This window comes from Dermacentor variabilis, chromosome 1 (assembly GCF_050947875.1).
Source record: "Dermacentor variabilis isolate Ectoservices chromosome 1, ASM5094787v1, whole genome shotgun sequence".
Lineage (NCBI taxonomy): Eukaryota > Metazoa > Arthropoda > Arachnida > Ixodida > Ixodidae > Dermacentor > Dermacentor variabilis.
The window spans coordinates 272,882,712-272,901,969 of NC_134568.1; positions in this window are offsets into that span (position 1 = coordinate 272,882,712).

Genomic DNA, 19,258 nt, shown 5'->3' on the forward strand with positions numbered 1-19,258 from the left:
GGTTAATCCGCAAAGATTGCGTTGGTTTTTTTTAAGGTCCTGGCTAACGTTAATCTGAGTACACAGAACATACCTGTAGGAGCACGTGTGCCTACTGAACATGCTACGACCGACACCGGCGCCGCCACCGACTACATAAATATCCAATAGTTTTTACAGCTATCGCCATGTAGAGAAATAGCGCAGTAAAAACTATGTAAAAGAAAAAAATTACCCTAAATCTGTTTCCCAGTTCTGTACAAAGTTGCATTAGGATTACCTAGTATAAAGAGCAGTAGAAAAGAAAAGAACGAGCAAGAGAAAGAAAATGGCGAACGATGCATGCGTATAGATGAAGGATGTAAAAGGATGAAGAATGAATGGTTGCAAACATTTTTGTGCACACGCACCATGTGAACGATGGAGGAACTGGTACGCGGTTGGAGAAACAGCGCTGCACGCCAATCCACTTTAAAGTTTCTTCACCGACTCAGTTGGGCACAATGATTAGATGAGATCCCATTATGAATTGAAAGATAAGAAGTCGCTGCTCGTAAGACCTGTAGCGAAGAACCACTCCACTTTCAACTCCCCATTCAAACCAATGACAAAAACTGAAACACATGAAATTCCTTTGTAAAAATCAGGAGCTACATGCGGACATGATATTTAGTGCAAAAGGGGATTAACTATTGTCCAGAGCACGCTATTTCATGAACTTCTGGGCCCCTTCAGGTAATAAATGTTGGCATATCTTTTATTGCGTGGAGCGCCATGATTATCAACGGAAGTAAATTGTGTTTTTTTTCTTTTTCTTCGGTCGCATAAAAACGCATTAGTTTATCTATAGGCAACATCCGCAGAGTATCACCGTTAACACTTTATTATTGAAACTAATACAGCGCTCAGTGTTTCTAGGTGCAAAATATAGCTTCATATAGGGGTCGTTGTACGCCAACTGTCCTAACTTTGGCGCTCGACCGTCGGACGTTTATTTCTAAAAATTTTAGACCATTCAGTATACCACGAAAAGTTATTTCATGAAATAATTTTTCAGCAAAAGATTTTTCATCGGCTCAAGCAGCACAGGAACTTTCTCATAAGGCAGAATATTATGCATAGCGAAAGGTATTGCCAAAAGGTGTGGTCTATTATTAAAAAATAAAGACCTTATTTTTGTCAGGAGAATGAAGACAGCTATTCACCTGAAATTGCATTCCTCGGTTGTTATCCATTCCGTTGTTAAAAATGGGCACTGTGACTTCCATTAGGGATTTTTTCTTCAAGAAGTTGATCTCATACAACAACTAATACTTTATATCAGATAAGTGCACAGGAGCTGTACTTCGCACGAAAAATAATTGCAGACAGATATATTGTGCAGCTGTGTGCGCACGAAATGATAAATCAACAAAAAATCATAATAATAATTTTTGGCCTATGTTTAGCCGCCTGTTGAACAATGAGGTGGTCGAAGTAAAGATACGAGAAATAACGCATTGTATTGTTTCTTAACTGAGAAAGTGTTATCAGACAACTTTTTGTTTAAAGCAACACAATAATTTTGAAGTTTTCTTCCACTGGTCTCAAAATTTTCAGTGGTTCGTCTTCACCCGAAAGTCTAGCAAATATACAATGCATAAACGCGAGCGTACCTCTGCCGATAGAGGGGCGTATAAAGGGAGCCTGCACTGCTTCAATCAATCAATCAATCAATCAATCAATCAATCAATCAATCAATCAATCAATCAATCAATCAATCAATCAATCAATCAATCAATCAATCAATCAATCAATCAATGTTATTTTAGGTACCGTTTCGGCTTCCGTAGGGAAGCCGAAACAGCTTTTAGATTTAATCCTTTTTTTAGTACTTGTTTTGGTCGGTGTCCGTATTTTTATTGCTTCAGGCTTCATCCTGACGAGACGGGCTTCCGTCGAACCCTCGACTTGACCAAAAGTTATGCATAAAATTGGAATAAAAACAACTACAAAAAATAACAGGATGAACAGGTGCACAATGTGCAATAATCCAGCAATAACACAAAATTTAGAGGCAGAGTTCACATACGGAAGGAGAGAGAAACTATGAGAAGACAGGAGAGGAGTGAAGCTAGAAAGAAGGCTCAAGCGAAAGGGCGACGCTCGTAACAGAAAGACAGCAACACGCTTTCAAAAATATCAAGGTGGAGAAAATGACAGTTGTAAAGACTTTTCTTTCTGCGGAGAGGCGAGTGTCTGCCGAAAGTGGCAGCAACGTGGAAGGGCCTGTGTTCCCTGGCAGACCTCAGCGGAAGCCACAGTGATACATGAGCTAGTAGATCAGCGCATGTTATAATTCCGCAAACGATCTTGTACAAGAGGATCTCGGTACGACTACGTCTGCAGCAAAGTGACGGCAGTCTAAGATAATTATTCAAATTTGAAAAGTTATTGATGCGCGAGATCAGAAAACGATGTCTTTATTTGCTGAAACTTTTTCTGCGCACGCTCGATTAATGAGCTATTTGAGTTGCTTGTGCCATTATACACCACTGAGCTGCTGAGCACGAGGTCGCGGGATCGAATCCCTGCCATGGCGGCCGCATTTCGATGGGGGCGAAATGCGAAAACACCCGTGTACTTAGATGTAGGTGCACGTTAAAGAACCCCAGGTGGTCGAAATTTCCGGAGTCCTCCACTACGGCGTGCCTCATAATCAGAAAGTGGTTTTGGCACGTAAAACGCTACAAGTAATTAAGGCAAACTTGGTGGTTTGTGAACAATTACCGGCATTCATTCAGTTCAAACCGTGATTTTTGGGATCATACTGCTACTTCTACTACTTGATACAGTAAGTACGCGTAAAAGTGGAATTATTCAGATAGGTATTAGAGATTGATATCAGTATTGGTATAAGGGTACTGCCGTAAGCATTGATTATGACGGCCGGGATGCCATCTGGGCCGCAGAAAAAAGATGGCCTCAGACGCCTGAGGCACTTGTTTGCGAGATTCTTGCTAAAGAGTACTGAGCTGAAAATTCCAACAGAAGAGCGCGGTTGATGGACAGTGCTGTCAGCGGATGGTTTATATAGAAAAAACAAATGGACAGCGAAAAAAATCAGCGACTGTTTGTGCTTCCCCACAGGACTCGAGCAGGCTGCTACGTTCCCCAGGTTTGCTGGAGCACGTACGAAACAGTCTCCACATGTCCGTCGGCAGTGCTAGTTCGGCTCAAGAGAGAGAGAGAGAGAGAGAGAGTAAGAAAACAAGGATAGGAAATGCAGGGAGGTCAACCAGAACAGCATCCGGTTTGCTACCCTACATTGGGGGTGGGGGAAAGGGGAATAGAAAGTGGAAGAAAGGGATAGAGTAAGCGCTGAGTACGTGTGGGAGGGACACCATACACAAGGACACTATAAACGGTTCTTAAGCCGGTGCACTTCAAGTATTGCACTAGTGCACGAATCGCTTTTCGAGCCAGTGACGGGTGTGGCCACGGTCCGAGTATCTTTGACTCGGTGAACGGTCTCGAGTCCACTCGGCGTAAAGTTGCCTGCAGGGAGAGGCGTTGGACATCGTAGCGAGGGCAGGTACACAACAGGTGCTCGATGGTCTCCTCGCACCCACAGGAGTCGCACATCGGGCTCTCGGCCATTCCCATACGGTAGGAGTATGCGTTCGTGAACGCCACTCCCAGCCACAAGCAGCACAGCAGAGTTGTTTCGCCGCGGGAAAGGCTAGATGGCAGTTGTAGCCGTCACGTGGGTTCCAGTTTACGTAATCTGCAATTGAAGGCAGTTGAAATCCAGAGATCTTGTGACTTCTTTCGTGCAAGTAGGCGAAGTTCTCTGGCAGAGTCCGACCTCGCCAAAGGTGTTGGACGCGTCTTTGTATCTTCGTGGGCACACCGGGCAGCCTTATCAGCTAGGTTGTTGCCGACGATGACACAGTGAGCAGGGATCCATTGAAATATAATGTGGTGTCCTCTTTCCAGAGCATGGTGGTGCAGTTCCCTGATGTCAGATGTCATCTGCTCGTAAGTTCTGTGACGTAATGCAGACTTGATGCTGTGAAGGGCTGCCTTAGAGTCACAAAATACGACCCATTTCTCTGATGACTCTTCGGTGATGTACATCATAGCGGCATGGAGAGCTGCAAGTTCTACCGATGTAGATGTAGTCGTGTGCGACAATTTGAATTCAACTGTAACGTTCTTGGCTGGAACGACGAATGCGGCAGTTGAGCTGGTAGGTGAGGTCGAACCATCGGTATATATATGAATCTGGTCATGATACGTTTGGTGCAGTAATAGAAGCGTAAGTTGCTTCAGAGCCGGCGCTGGATGACTGGACTTTTTTGTAATTCCAGGAATAGCAAAATTCACTTGAGGCTGTCGCAGGCACCACAGGGGAGAGGAAGGCTTCACCGCCGGTGTAAAAGATGCAAGTATGCACTCTTGATGAGCGCTAATCGCTTGTGAAAAGGTCGCTGGAGGTCTCTCGGTTGGTAGGGAGGCCAAATGATGGTCGGGGATCCTTGACAGATGGCGAATGTGCGCTCTGAGAGAGTCGACAGCTATATGTGTCTGGATTATATGATCTCCCACGATGGCGATTGTTGCTGCTGTTGAGGTGCACCGAGGCAGCCCTAAACACGTGCGCAGGGCTTGACCTTGTATGCTCTCCAAGGCGCGAAATTCGTCTTACATGCATTTGACAACACTGGTAGGCTGTAACGTAGGAGTCCGAGAAACAAAACCCTGTACAGCTGCAACATAGAATGGACTGGTGTACCCCAGTTTTTCCCGCAGAGAAATTTGAAGACCTGAGCAATGGCGACTAACTTCTTCTTCAGATAGACGCAGTGGAGGGCTCCACGAGAGGTTGCTGTCAATGATGAAGCCCAGAAAGCGATGCGTCTTCACATAGGATGCAACTTGACCATTGATGGAAACAGGATACAATGACATTTGTTTGTGCGTAAAACCAAGTAATGCGCACTTTCCAGTAGACACACTGAGGCCTTGTTCTCGGAGATAAGACGCCGTCATGGTTGCCGCCCGCTGAAGCCTGGCTCTTAGCTGAGGGCGAGTCACCGCAGAGGCCCAGATGCAAATGTCGTCGGTGTATATTGAGACATGAACTGTCTGCGGTAGGTAATCCGCTAGTCCTACCAGGACGAGGTTGAACAAAATAGGGCTCAACACTCCACCCTGCGGCACACCACGGCAGATGTAATGGTCTGAAGTTTGGCCGTCTTCGGTCTGTAAGAAAAAACGCCTCTCAGTCAAATAGTGCCGAATCCATTTGTATATCCTGCCACCAATTCCAACAGCCTCAAGTGAGTTCAGTATGGCCTCATGGGCGACGTTGTTGTATGCTCCTTTTATATCTAGAAAAAGTGCCGCAGATAGGCGCTTGAGGCTTTTTTGATTTTGGACCCATGTTACGATGTCAATGACTTTGTCGATGGACGAGCGACCTCGACGAAGGCCTGTCATGGCGTCCGGATAGATGTTGAATCGTTCTAGGTACCATTCCAAGCGAGCAAGAATCATTCTTTCCATCACTTTGCCGACGCAGCTCGAAAGCGCAATCGGACGATATGATGAGAGGTCAAGCGGAGACTTTCCAGGTTTCAGAATGGGGATCAAGCGGCTCGATTTCCATTGTTTAGGGACGACGCCGTTCTGCCAAGACTCATTGTAGTAGTTGAGCAGCTCATCACGTGCGTCATGTCCAAGGTGGCATAGGGCTGCATACGTGATGCCATCAGGTCCTGGTGACGAAGAACGCCTGCAGGTCGCCAACGCAGCATCGAGCTCTTCGAGTGAAAATAGGGCGTTCATTTCTGGTACACGTGCCTCAGGGATCTCATTCAATGCTGCGTCAGTAATGATGGCCACGGACCCAGCAACCCGTGCACCGAACTCTTCAGCCACTTGAAGTTCCGAGCGGAGTTGGTAGAGGGCCAGAGCAGCGAAGGGCTTCCTTTGATGCGGAAATGAACGAAGACCCCTAACCATTCTCCCTATGTGCGAGAGCGATTTTCGGGGATCAAGCGACTGACAGAAACTTTTCCATCGCTTATCTTCCAATTTATCCATGCGACGCTGGACTTTCTTTTGTATGCGTCGTGAAGCCCTCAGATCCAAAACGGACTTCGTGCGTCGATACCTCCTCTCCGCCTGTCGGCGTGCCGCACGCACCCTCTCCGGTTCCATGTCCAAGTCTGTTCGCCTTGCTGACCTTGTATGCGAGCAGATGGATGTTTTCAATGCCTCTGAGATTGCTTCTTCGATAGTGTGTGAAAGGCCTTCCCGACATGTGTCATCCATATCCTTCTTAAACTTTGACCAATCAACTGTACGCAAGACAGTGGAGGAGCGTTGCTCAACTCCTCTAATCTTTATGTATGTTGGAATATGGTCGCTTCCATGCGTTTCTATGTCCGTAAACCATTGGACGCTCGAGGCAAAGCGCCGTGACACCAAAGTTAAGTCCAAGCAGCTATTATAGGTTGTGCCTCGCAGAAATGTAGGGCTGCCGTCATTCACACAGCACAAATCATGGTCGGCAGCAAAGGAGGCAAGATTCCTGCCTTTGGAGTCAATTTTAGTGCTTCCCCATAGCTGGTGATGCGCGTTGAAGTCACCTGCGATAACCCAGGGGCCATTGTTCATTAGTAATATTTTCTAAAGTCGTTCGCCGTCAAAGTGACCCGCTGGGGATATGTAGGCTCCAATTAGTGTAAATGACACATTCTTCTTTTGGACGTTTAGGCAGACATATTGGTTGTCGTCATGAGGCTCTACCGCGTTAGCGACATAAATTAAGTCCGTGCGGATGTAGATGATCACTTTCGTGCTCGCACCGCATGTGGACGAGACGAGATTCATAACCGGACAGTCTGAGTGGAGTTGATGTATTTGGTTCGCAAATGACCAGTATGGGGAAGCGATGTGTAAAAATAAATTGGCGAAAGTCTGATATACGGGTCCTTAGACCCCTGGCATTCCCCTGAAAGATCGACGCACCTTTAAGTTCAGTGCGGAAGGGGACTATTGGTCGAGCCATGATGCTTAAACGATGCTAGCAAGTACTGGATTTAGTGCATCCAGTATTTGCAGAGCGCTTCGAGCTGCTGGTGTTTGCAGCTTGTTCAGTATAATGCGGATTGTATTAATTAGCGATTGCAGCATATCAGCCACCTGCCTGTCTTGGTCGCAGAAATCGCCGACAGTAGACGTCGGGGGTTGTCCAGGGAAAGTTTGCTGTGATTGTGTTGGTGAACGTTGTCGTTTCGGCAGAGCCGGCCAAGATTCAGCAGATGTGGTCTTCTCAGTGGACTTGCTCTTCGCGGTCCTTTCCACATTGTCTGGCCTGGGCGGTGGAGGAGGAGGTGGTATTGTAGGAAGTGGCATGCGCCTTCCTTGAGGAGCGCCGGCGACGTGAACGTCGCTTCCTGATTTTATCGGCGGCTTCTCGATGAGATGAATGATCTCTCGCCATCTCTTTCAAGATGGCCATTTCCTTCTTAATATGTGGGCATTTCTTCGATGAAGCTTCATGTGATGCTCCGCAGTTTGAACACTTCATTACAGTCGCGCCACATTTATCTGCAGCGTGGCGCACTCCGCAGCGGGGGCATGCTGCCTGATTTTCGCAGACGCTGCTCACGTGTCCCAGTTTCATGCATTTGCGGCACTGAAGAGGTTTTGCAGTGAAAGGCCGCACTGCATGTCTGAAGTGTCCTACCTTAACATGCGAGGGTATGTATTTACCCTTGAATGCTATTTCCACGCAGCGTGAACTGCCTAGCCGCTTAACATCAACGATGACCTCATCATTGGCTGGCTTGATAAGAATCGGCAAATTGTTATTAAGGATGGCGACGTCTACGTCGTAGATAACTCCGGTGACCACGTCAGATCCCAGAGGGATGTAAGAGCACACCTGAATGCCGTCGAGGTCCGTTACGCTGCGTAGAGTGGTCAAAGCAGCCGCATGCTGGACACCAACCGCCAGTAGAGTTTTTCGGGTGTTCACTCGGATGTCCGATATTTCATTTTGCGCCAGGGCTTCCAGTGACATCGACACAGATTGCCTGTTAAGTAGCTTCATGTTGACGGTAGGAAGCAGGGGCACAAATATGATGGTATTGTCGTCCGGCCTCTGCGTCTGTCTCACTGTTTGCGTGCTTGACGATGAGGACGTCCTGGTGTTCCTTCTCTTCGCTCTGCGGCTCTGCACAAGTTGGAAGTCGTCATCGGAAGTGTCCTCACTGCTGAGAGAGTAGGCATGTTTGTCCTCGCTGTCAGTGTCGCTCTGCTGACCGATACGCTTCCTGGAGGCGACCGCCGCTGACGCCGCCGTCGCCGGCAGACGTGCAAGGTCGTCCACTTCCATCACGACCGAGCAGGGAGCGAGGGCCAGCGGATGAACTTAGGTTTTCACAGAAATAAACCGGAGCTAGAAAGAACAGCGCTGTATCAAAAGACACTTCGTCGTTGTCTCCAGTTCGGCTCAAATCTTTTGGCCTTTCTATGGGCACGCTCCTTACGCTTTAGAGCTGTTCTAAGTTCCTCATGCAGAGATACCACTGGGGAAACTTACATTGTTTGGGCTTGTATTATTATTATTATTATTATTATTATTACTACTAGATATGGAAACATACAAGCACACAAAAGAAACAGGGAGGGAGCAAGCTGACAACTGCCACCCGAGTGGGGCACAACGCCTGCCTACTCCTTCGGGAGGAGGGAATGAAAAGAGGAGAAGAGGAGAAGAAGATAGGAAACAAAGAAATCGGAAAGAAAATAGGAAATAAACAAATGACAGAGACACTAACAAAAGAAAGTAGGAACATGGAAAAAAATTGCTATAAACGGGAGGCCAAATCAGTGTTCTGCATGAAAGTCAGCAAGGCTCTATGGGCCTGGTCGCGTTGAAGCAGCATTCCCTCTCGTAAACAGGCAATCGTCAAAGGTCGTACACTTGAGTCCGATCAGTCCATATTCCTTAACAAGCAGTGCACGTTGTGTGACGAATGCGGGACACTCCAACATAAGGTGTTCAAGTGTCCCACAGGAGCCACAGGAGGTACACGAGGAACTGTCCACACGTCCTTGACGATACAAGCGTTCACGCACCAACACACAGCCAACTCTTAATTTCACTAACAGTGCTCTAGCACTACGAGGCGAGCTACGAACACGGGGAGGGAACGAGCCGTTTGCAACTGGGTGGTCTGGGTGCTGCTTTAGGAGGTATCGGCGGATTACCACACGGGCTTTGTCAATCAAACAAGAAATTTCTGGGCAGTCACTCCCGTTGTGAGCACAAGTTGAAGCGAGGCTATCAGCCTCCTCATTTTCTGCAATACCCATGTGCGAAGGTATTCACCGGGCAATGAGGGAAACCCCACAAGAAGTGATCTTGTGGGCGGACTCTATTATACTGCGTAGAGTTGGGCTATTGGCATCCTTCCTCAACAGCCTGCTAGGAGCAGCGCGGGAGTCTGTAAGGATAATGACCTTCGATGTGCTTGTAGAGGAAATCATGCATGCACACCATTCAGAACGATCCCAGTGAACCGATTGACCTGTTCATTGACGTCGCATATACTAGTCGCGAAAGACCAATTAATAGTAGAGAAAAAATTAACTTGAATAGGCAAACGTTGTCACCTGATATGAAAACAAAAAGCGGAAATTTACAGACACCATCTCAGCTGTTATGGCATACAAGGCCGACAAGGGCGCGGATATTTTAAGCGAAGGGTGAAACTTGCCAGGAAGAAAAAGGGAAATGTCAGAGTACGACACTGTTACATTTTGTACATTCTACAGGCACACGCCTAAACATTACCACCACAGTTCTCAGTAAAATTATGTTGCTGAAGTGAGTTAAAAGCTAGCAAATCTTTGAACGACCAGCATTTGTTCGCTATGAAATTGTGGCGCGAATAGGTGTAGTTGCTCCCCTGTATACCAAGTACCACTTGTATCACTTCTTCACAAGAAAAGAAAAGTAGAAAGATACCTATAAAGAAAGGGGTTAGTCAAGGAGGCAATCTCTCTAATGCTATTCCTGCATGCTTGGAAGAAGTATTTAAGCTATTAAACTGGGAAGGCTTAGGAGTGAGGATCAACGGCGAATATCTCAACAACCTTCGCTTTGCAGATGACACTAGTCCTTTTCAGCAACACTAGAGCCGAATTACAACAAGTGATTGAGGACCTTAACAGAGAAAGTGTAAGAGGGAGTTGAAGATCAATATGCGGAAGACAAAGATAATGCTCAATAGCCTGGCAAGGGAACAAGAGTTCAGGATCGCCAGTGGGCCTCTAGAGTCCGTGAAGGAGTACGTTTACTTTGGTCACTTACTCACAGGGCTCCCTGATAATGAGAAGCAAATTTGCAGAATAATAAAAATGGTTTCGAGCGCATACGGCAGACATTGTCAGATCCTGACTGAAAGCTTACCATTATCATTAAAAATAAAGGTGTACAATCAGTGCATTCTACTGGTGCTCACATTTCGGACAGAAACTTGGAGACTGACAAAAAGCTTGAGAACAAGTTAAGTGCCGCGCAAGTAGCGATAGAACGAAGAATGTTAGGCGTAACGTTAAGAGACAGGAAGAGAGCAGCAGTACGGATCAGAGAGCGAACGGGGATAACCGATATTCTAATTGACATTAACAGATAAAAATGGAGCTGGGCAGGCCATATAATGCGTTAACTAGGTGGACAATAAGGGTTACAGGTTGGGTGCCAAGAAAAGGGAAGCGCAGTCGAGGACGTCAGAAGACTAAGTGGAATGATGAAATTAGGAAATTCGCAGGCGCTAGTTGGCATCGGATGGCGCAGGACAGGCGTAATTGGAGATCACAGAAGGGCGCCTTCGTCCTGCAGTGGACACAAAATAGTTCAATTATTATTATTATTATTATTATTATTATTATTATTATTATTATTATTATTATTATTATTATTATTATTATTATTATTATACCAAGTGTGTTAAAGCCACTAAGAATAAGCAGTTGGTGCTCTAAATGCGTGGTCACAACATGTTCAATAGTTGTGATGACTTCACAAAGCATAACTGGAGCGAAGTTGAGTGGTGCATAAAAAGGTCCAATTAGTAGTTTCTGACAATGCGCCAGACTTAGTTTGAGCCATACCTACTCCTGTTCAGTTTCTATATCGAGGCATCGATAATACAATTGACGGAGCTGTCAACAGCAATTAGGACACCGCTACCTTCTTGTTAGGATCCGGATAAGACTCTGCCACTGCACTAATAATGAATGAATGAATGAATGAATGAATGAATGAATGAATGAATGAATGAATTAAACGTTTATTATAGTTCCCAGTAACAGCTGAGGATCTTTCGTATTGGGGAACCTAAAGAGTAATACGCACGACAAAATGTAGAGGGAAGAGAAATAGTGGTAGACAAAACAATGTGAGATAGGGAAACAAAAAACAGCGAGGCGGACGTAAAAGGGAGATAATAATAATAATAATAATAATAATAATAATAATAATAATAATAATAATAATAATAATAATAATAATAATAATAATAATAATAATAATAATAATAATAACTTTTTTGGTTGTTTCACTCACCGCTACGAGCAGCCTTAGTCAAGCAGTACTACAACCCCATGTTGCTGTCTGTTTTCGACTCGCTTGTCGTCTGCACACGGTACCAAAAGAGGCATCGTCATAGATATGTTCACTATATGACTACCTGCGCCAAATAATTAAGGTTGTGAAAAGTGCAATAATGAATAAAAATATTCATCGCGTTAAGGTAAAGGGACACTAAAGGTTACTATTAAGTCAACGTGGACTGTTGAAATACCATCACAGAAACCTCGAAACGCTTGTTTCGTGCCAAGGAGAGACTTATTTTAAGAGAAAATGCGTTCTGAAGCGTCCGCGTACCTCTAGCGCAGTTCAAATCGCCCGCCCTCCGATCGAGGAGTACTGACATCATGGTCTCATAGTGACGTTGCGCCATCGGTGAGTAGAACGGCGTCCGCAGACGGCGCTACGGCTTTTCTACGCAAAACGCGAACGCGCGGCCAGAAACAGAGCCAAGACAGAGCCGACAGCAGAGTGTTACGTTTCGCCTACGACGCGCGGTTTAGCCGGCGCGACTGCAATAAAGCGGCAGACATTTTGGCCCGTTCGGCGTCGCCGCTACGCTCCCCGCCAAGCGCGTCCAGGCATGTTCCGATGCCACGTGTCTTCATGTGCGTGTGTGAGTGTATGTGCCATTGTGCCCGACCGGCGGCGATACGACAGCAGGGGTCACCTTCTCCTCCCAGCCATTGTGCCCGACCGGAGGCGATACGACAGTAGGAGTCACCTTCTCCTCCCAGCCATTGTGCCCGACCGGAGGCGATACGACAGCAGGGGTCACCTTCTCCTCCCAGCCATTGTGCCCGACCGGAGGCGATACGACAGCAGGGGTCACCTTCTCCTCCCAGCCATTGTGCCCGACCGGAGGCGATACGACAGTAGGAGTCACCTTCTCCTCCCAGCCATTGTGCCCGACCGGAGGCGATACGACAGTAGGAGTTACCTTCTCCTCTTTGTGCCCGACCGGCGGCGCCACGACAGTATGCGTCACCTTATCTCATTGTACAATCACGTGCTCGTCTATGGAGGGGTTCCTTCTTGCCCTCAACTGCGAGAGTATAAAAACAGCTGCCCCCGGACGCCAAAAGGAGGGCTCCGATTTCTTCTGTTGAGTAAAGTGCTCTCCCGTCTCTCTACTTCGGTCAACCTGACCGCCAACTCTTTGCGATGTTAAAATAAACAAGTTGTTTTGTTGTTACCAGTCGACTCATGCTTTGCCGGGACCTTCGGATGCTTCCAGTTGTACCCCAGGCCGCCAGGCCAACGCTACCCTTGGGGCTTGCGACCCAGGTGCAACAACGGGCGTCAGCGCCGAGTTCCCAACAGGTCGTACCAGCAGTCCGACCACAACAACCGTTGCCATCGGTGGGATTCAAACAAGAGCGAAAGCGGGAGTATGGTGGCTAGCGGAAGGAGAAGCGAATTACGTCCCACATTACGTCCCACGGCACACGGAGAGTCCGTTTTCGTTAAACTATAGGCTGCGGCGAGCTCGCAGCGTGGTCGGCGTGGTCTATGAGAAGCGACGAGCCTTTTCGCACTCGCTACAGGGCATAAAAATGTGCGAATCGACGCAAAACTCGGCCTAGAAACGTGCTTCGCCACAGCCAGGGCTCAATACGACCCAAGCTGGCACGACCCAGATGTCGTTTCCCGCACCGCCACCAGGCGCCGCTACTATACCTCAACCTCCAGCGCAAGACGCCCATGGTACTTCATTCTATGACGCTAACTTCGACGCTCGTCGCAATGGACTCTGACACCGACAGATTGGCTCGCGATGGTGGGCTCAACTTCAGCGATTTGAGCACCGACGAGCGCGACCTGCTGCTGAGGGCTCGCATTACCGGCGTCGTTGCGTACTACGACGGCGGCCTCGACACCGGCTCTCCGGAGCGGGAAAGCAACGAGGGCTTCCCACGACATCACATGGAGGTGGCATTCTCGCTGCTTGTTCCAAATGAAAGTTTCGCGAGCCAGCAGAACCCTCACAGCACGACGCGATAACGAAACTACTGAAACTCCAAAGCGTGCGCGGCGCAGAGTCAAGCGCGCAGAGTCGAGCGAAAACGAAACCTTTCGAACACCCATATTACTGAAGGGTAACGTCAAAATGTTATTTTTTCTTAGAATCGAATAGACGTAGACAAGTAGCATTTTTTCCCGTCTTATAATCGAATGAAATGATATTTTTAATACGAGTAGTTGAGTATTAGTAACACAAATTATGAGGAGTCCTTTCGTCATCGGGCTAGTACCGGAATGTCGCTGGGGGGTCTCAAATCGTGTCATGCATTTACCTCAATTTCTCGGTTGCTAAAGCTCTGTTCGCGATTATATTGACGCCTTAGACGTTCTAGAACATTGCTCTACCACTTTAACTTGAGTTTCTGGTAACCTTTAGTGTCCCTTTAAGGTAACTCATTTTGCGAGCTTGTTTACTTCTATCAAGAATGCTTACCCATGATCTGTCTTAATAAGCAAGCAGGTCAGCAGCACACGATATCATCATCATCATCATCATCATCATCCTGGTTACGCCCACTGCAGGGCAAAGGCCTCTCCTATACTTCTCCAACTACCCCAGTCATGTGCTAATTGTGGCCATGTTGTCCCTGCAAAGTTCTCAATCTCATCCGTCCACTTCACTTTCTGCCGCCCCCTGCTACGCTTCCCTTTTCTTGGAATCCAGTCGGTAACCCTTAATCACCATCGCTTATCTTCCCTCCTCATTATATGCCCTGCCCATGCCCCATTTATTTTTCTTGATTTCAACTAAGATGTCATTAACTCGCGTTTGTTCCCTCACCCAATCTGCTCCTTTCTTATCCCTTAACGACCCATCATTCTTCTTTCCATAGCTCGTTGCATCGTCCTCAATTTAAGTAGAACCCTTTTCGTAAGCCTCCAGGTTTCTGCTCCGTACGTGAGTACTGGTAAGACGGCGCGTCTGTCTATAGGCCACGCGTAAATATATGGATTTACTTGAGCATGGTTCCTACTATTTTTTCTTTTTTTTACATCGCAACCTCAGCGCTGCTGGTAAGATGCGGTGGTGCCGCGTCTAGAGCCAGCGATAAAAAAAGTGATAAAATATTTTACTGTAGCACCCAATCCCAAACCTAAATATCTTCACCGAATCTGCTCACTTCTTATCCACCCTTGACGTTACACCCATTATTCTTCTTTCCATGGCTAGTTGCGTCGTCCTCAATTTCAGCAGAACCCTTTTTGTAATCCTCCAGGATTCTGCCCGGTACGTGAGTACTGGTAACACACAGCTGCTATACACTTTCCTTTTGAGGGATAGTGGCAACCTGCTGTTCATGATCTGAGAATGCCTGCCAAACGCACCCCAGCCCATTCTTATTCTTCTGATTATTTCAATCTCATGATCCGGATCCGTGGTCACTACCTGCCCTAAGTAGATGTATTCCCTTACCACTTCAAGTGCCTCGCTACCTATCGTAAACTGCTGTTTTCTTCCGAGACTGTTAAACATTACTTTAGAGTTCTGCAGATTAATTTTCAGACCCACCTTTCTGCTTTGCCTCTCCAGGTCAATGAGCATGCATTGCAATTGGTCTCCTGAGTTACTAAGCAAGGCAACATCATCAGCGAATCGCAAGTTGCTAAGGTATTCTCCATTAACTTTTATCCCCAATTCTTCCCACTTCAGGTCTCTAAATACCTCCTGTAAACATGCTGTGAATAGCATCGGAGAGATCGTATCTCCCTGCCTGACGCCTTTCTTTGTTGGGATTTTGTTGCTTTCTTTATGGAGGACTACGGTGGCTGTGGAGCCGCTATAGATATCTTTCGGTATTTTTACATACGGCTCGTCTACACCCTGATTCCGTAGTGTCTGCACGACTGCTGACGTTTCGACTGAATCAAACGCTTTCTCGTAATCAATGAAAGCTATATATAAGGGTTGGTTATATTCCGAACATTTGTTTATCACCTGATAGATAGTGTGAATATGGTCTATTGTTGAGTAGCCTTTATGAAATCCTGCGTGATCCGTTGGTTGACAGAAGTCTAAGGTGTTCCTGAGTCTATCTGCGATTACCTTGGTAAATCCTTTGAATGCAACGGACAGTAAGCTGATCTGTTTATAATTTTTCAAGTCTTTGGCGTCCCCTTTCTTGTGGATTAAGATTATGTTGGCGTTCTTCCAAAATTAAGGTACGATCGAGGTCATGAGGCATTGCGTATACAGGGTGGCCAGTTTTTTTTCTAGAACTATCTGCCCACCATCCTTCAACAAATCTGCTTTTAGTTGAACCTCCCCAGCTGCCTTTCCCCTTTGCATAGCTCCTAAGGCTATCTTTACTCCTTCCGGCGTTACTTGTGGGATGCCAATTTCCTATAGACTATTCCCTCTTCCATTATCGTCGTGGGTGCCACTAGTACTGTATAAATCTCTATAGAACTCCTCAGCCACTTGAACTATCTTATTCATATTAGTAATGATATGGCCGGCTTTGTCTCTTAACGCATACATCTGATTCTTAACTATTCGTAGTTTCTTCTTCACTGCTTTTAGGCTTTCTCCGTTCCTGAGAGCCTGCTCAATTCTATCCATATTATACTTCCTTATGTCAGCTGTCTTAGGCTTGTTGATTCACTTCTGTTCCTGTTCTGTTCTAGCTGTCTGGTTAGAGGCTTTTATACATTGACATTTCTTTATCATATCTTTCGTTTCCTGCGTTAGCTTACCGGTATCCTGTATAAGGAAGTTACCACCGACTTCTATTGCAAACTCCTTAATGACGCCCATAAGATTGTCGTTCATTGCTTCAACACAAGGTCCTCTTTCTGACTTATAGCCGAATACCTGTTCTGTAGCTTGATCCAGATTTCCTCTATTTTCCCTCTTACTGCTAACTCATTGATCGGCTTCTTATGTACCAGGTTATTCCGTTCCCTCCTCATGTCTAGGCTAATTCGAGATCTTATTATCCTATGGTCACTGCAGCAGATCTTGCCGAGCACGTCCACATCTTGTATGATGCCAGAGTTAGCGCAGAGTATGAAGTCTATTTCATTTCCAGTCTCGCCATTCGGGCTCCTCCCCGTCCACTTTCGGTTATCCCGCTTGCGGAAGAAGGTATTCATTATCCGCAAAATATTCCGTTCTGCAAACTCTACTAATAACTCTCCCCTGCTATTCCTAGAACCTATGCCATATTCCCCCAGTGACTTGTCTCCAGCCTGCTCCTTGCCTACCCTGGCACTGAAGTCGCCCATCAGTATAGTGTATTTTGCTTTGACTTTACCCATCGCCGATTCCACGTATTCATAGAAGCTTTCGGCTTGCTGGTCATCATGACTGGATGCAGGCGCGTAGATCTGTACGACCTTCAATTTGTACCTCTTATTTAGTTTCACAACAAGACCTGCTACCCTCTTGTTAATGCTATGAAATTCCTGCATGTTACCAGCTATATCCTTATTAATCAGGAATCCGACTTCTAATTCTCCTCTCTCCGCTAAGCCCCGGTAGCACAGGACGTGCCCGCTTTTTAGCACTGTATATGCTTCATTTGTCGTCCTAACCCAACTGAGCCCTATAATATCCCATTTAATGCCCGCTAATTCGTCCAACAGCACTGCTGGACTCGCCTCACTAGATAACGTTCTAGCGTTAAACGTTGTCAGGTCCAGATTCAGCACACGACATAGTACCTGTCATTTCCCGTTGTGCTGCGTCCACTTTTGCGGCACTTCTTCGTAAGCACTACGAGCCGCAACTGGTGGTGGCAAGAATAGACCCATCTGCGCCACGCCCTGCAGCTTATGAATCACCGGCAATGGCATCGTACGAGCGGGCCGATATACGAGCGCGGCCTCTTTCCGAGAAGAAGCGGGCGGCGATTCGGAAAACGGTGCTCGGGGCGCGCACCACCGAGCGCCGGCAGCGGTCGCACGACGGTAGACGCCGTTCCCGAGAATGAATTCGGCTCACTCGCGGGTGCCGCGGGTCACCGTCGGGCCCAGGAATCGCGATTCCAGAAGCGATACCTCGCGGAAGACATGTGTGCTCTCCGCGGAGCGGGGCTGGCGGAGGCTGCCGCCGCGCGAAACTCTAGCCGACCGCCGTACAACCGCTCTTGTGTCAGCGGAGGAAGGAGCCGCAGAAGTGGTGACAAGCGGCCGCAGCCGGGACATCCATTTTGCCACGCTTCGCAGGGGCGAACGTACGACGCTGGCTGATGAGGAGGAGGAGAGCGCCCGGGAGCCGGCGGCCCTCCAAAGGCAAGCGGCCAGCGCACACGTACGCACGCTCTCGGCACAAACACGCACACACACGGGCGGGTTGCCTCCGCGACGTCGGCTCGACAAATGGCCGCTCGTCGTGCTCCCAGCGGAAGCGGAGCGAGCCCGGAGACAATGTCGTCTCGGCGGCCGCGTGCGACGACGACCTGACACCAGGATGCGCCGCCACGCGGGAACTGCGGGGTGTGCCTTGGACCACGGAGTCGTTTTTGCTGCTCCGGCAGCCCCCCCCCCCCCCCCCCCCCCGTCCCCTCACGTCTCGTCTAGCGTCCCTAATTGGGGATCCGAAAGCGTCTGTGTAAACTGCGACCTGGTGCAAACGCTGCACGCTCTTCGGTAACTAAGAAACGCCGCCGCTTACTTTCCTGGATCACCGTGCTTCCAGAGGAAGTGTGACGCACGTTCATGAGAAGACACCAGCCGATGTGGCCGCTTCCTTCAGGCAGTTTTCGCTGCACTGGGCAACGGATGAACCGCGAATCACAATGTAGCAGTAAATACTATGCCTGGGCTGCCCAGTTTCGTACGAGAATAGGGGCCCAGGGACGGTCCGCTTTTACTAATAGCTTGACAAACAGTATCAATCTCGGGCGATCACTGTCCAAGGTACTTCCACTTTTCTCCGACGTATTGCCAGTGCGTCAGTATGCCAGCCGATCAAGGCGCAATGAAAGTGATATTGCGAAAGAGGTATCGCGAAACTGATCAAAAGAGAATGTGGCCTTTGGTAAAATGGGAGTTTTTGGGAGTTTCCAAATTGATCAACGTCAATTTTCCCGTTGTTATAGCCGGTGTTGATACAGGGGTAGCTGATAACAAGCTGAATCCCTTTACATTTCTGTTTAAAAGGGTTCAAGATACCGGGGTAGAGAAAACACAATAAATGCGTCGCCTTACCAAGCAAGTTTATTTACTACCACTTCAAATAATTATTTGGTCACTTTTGTCACCCTTGGAGTCACATTGCTGTTGTGAAACGTTCCAAAAGAGCCCACACACCCCTCAGTAAGCCCTCAAAAGTTTTCATTATAGTCAAATAAATTTGAAGCAGAGTGCTTAACAGTTGCAATCGCTTATTCCCAGCGCACCAGTTCTCTGGCATCGCGAAGAGAACCCTGCCAGGTTTGATTTTCGTGTGTTGCTATATAATTCATTTATATGCATAAAAGACTACAATAATGCTATTTATCAAAATGTAGGCTTACAGCACTCTTTCTCCTCTCCTCATGGTCACCAACTCTTGATTGACGGGGAGATGATTATTCGTTCAAGTTCTATATTCTTAAAGGTCTGCAAGATAAGCAACCAATTTTTATCGCGAACAAAAAGCGCTTCACACGCAAT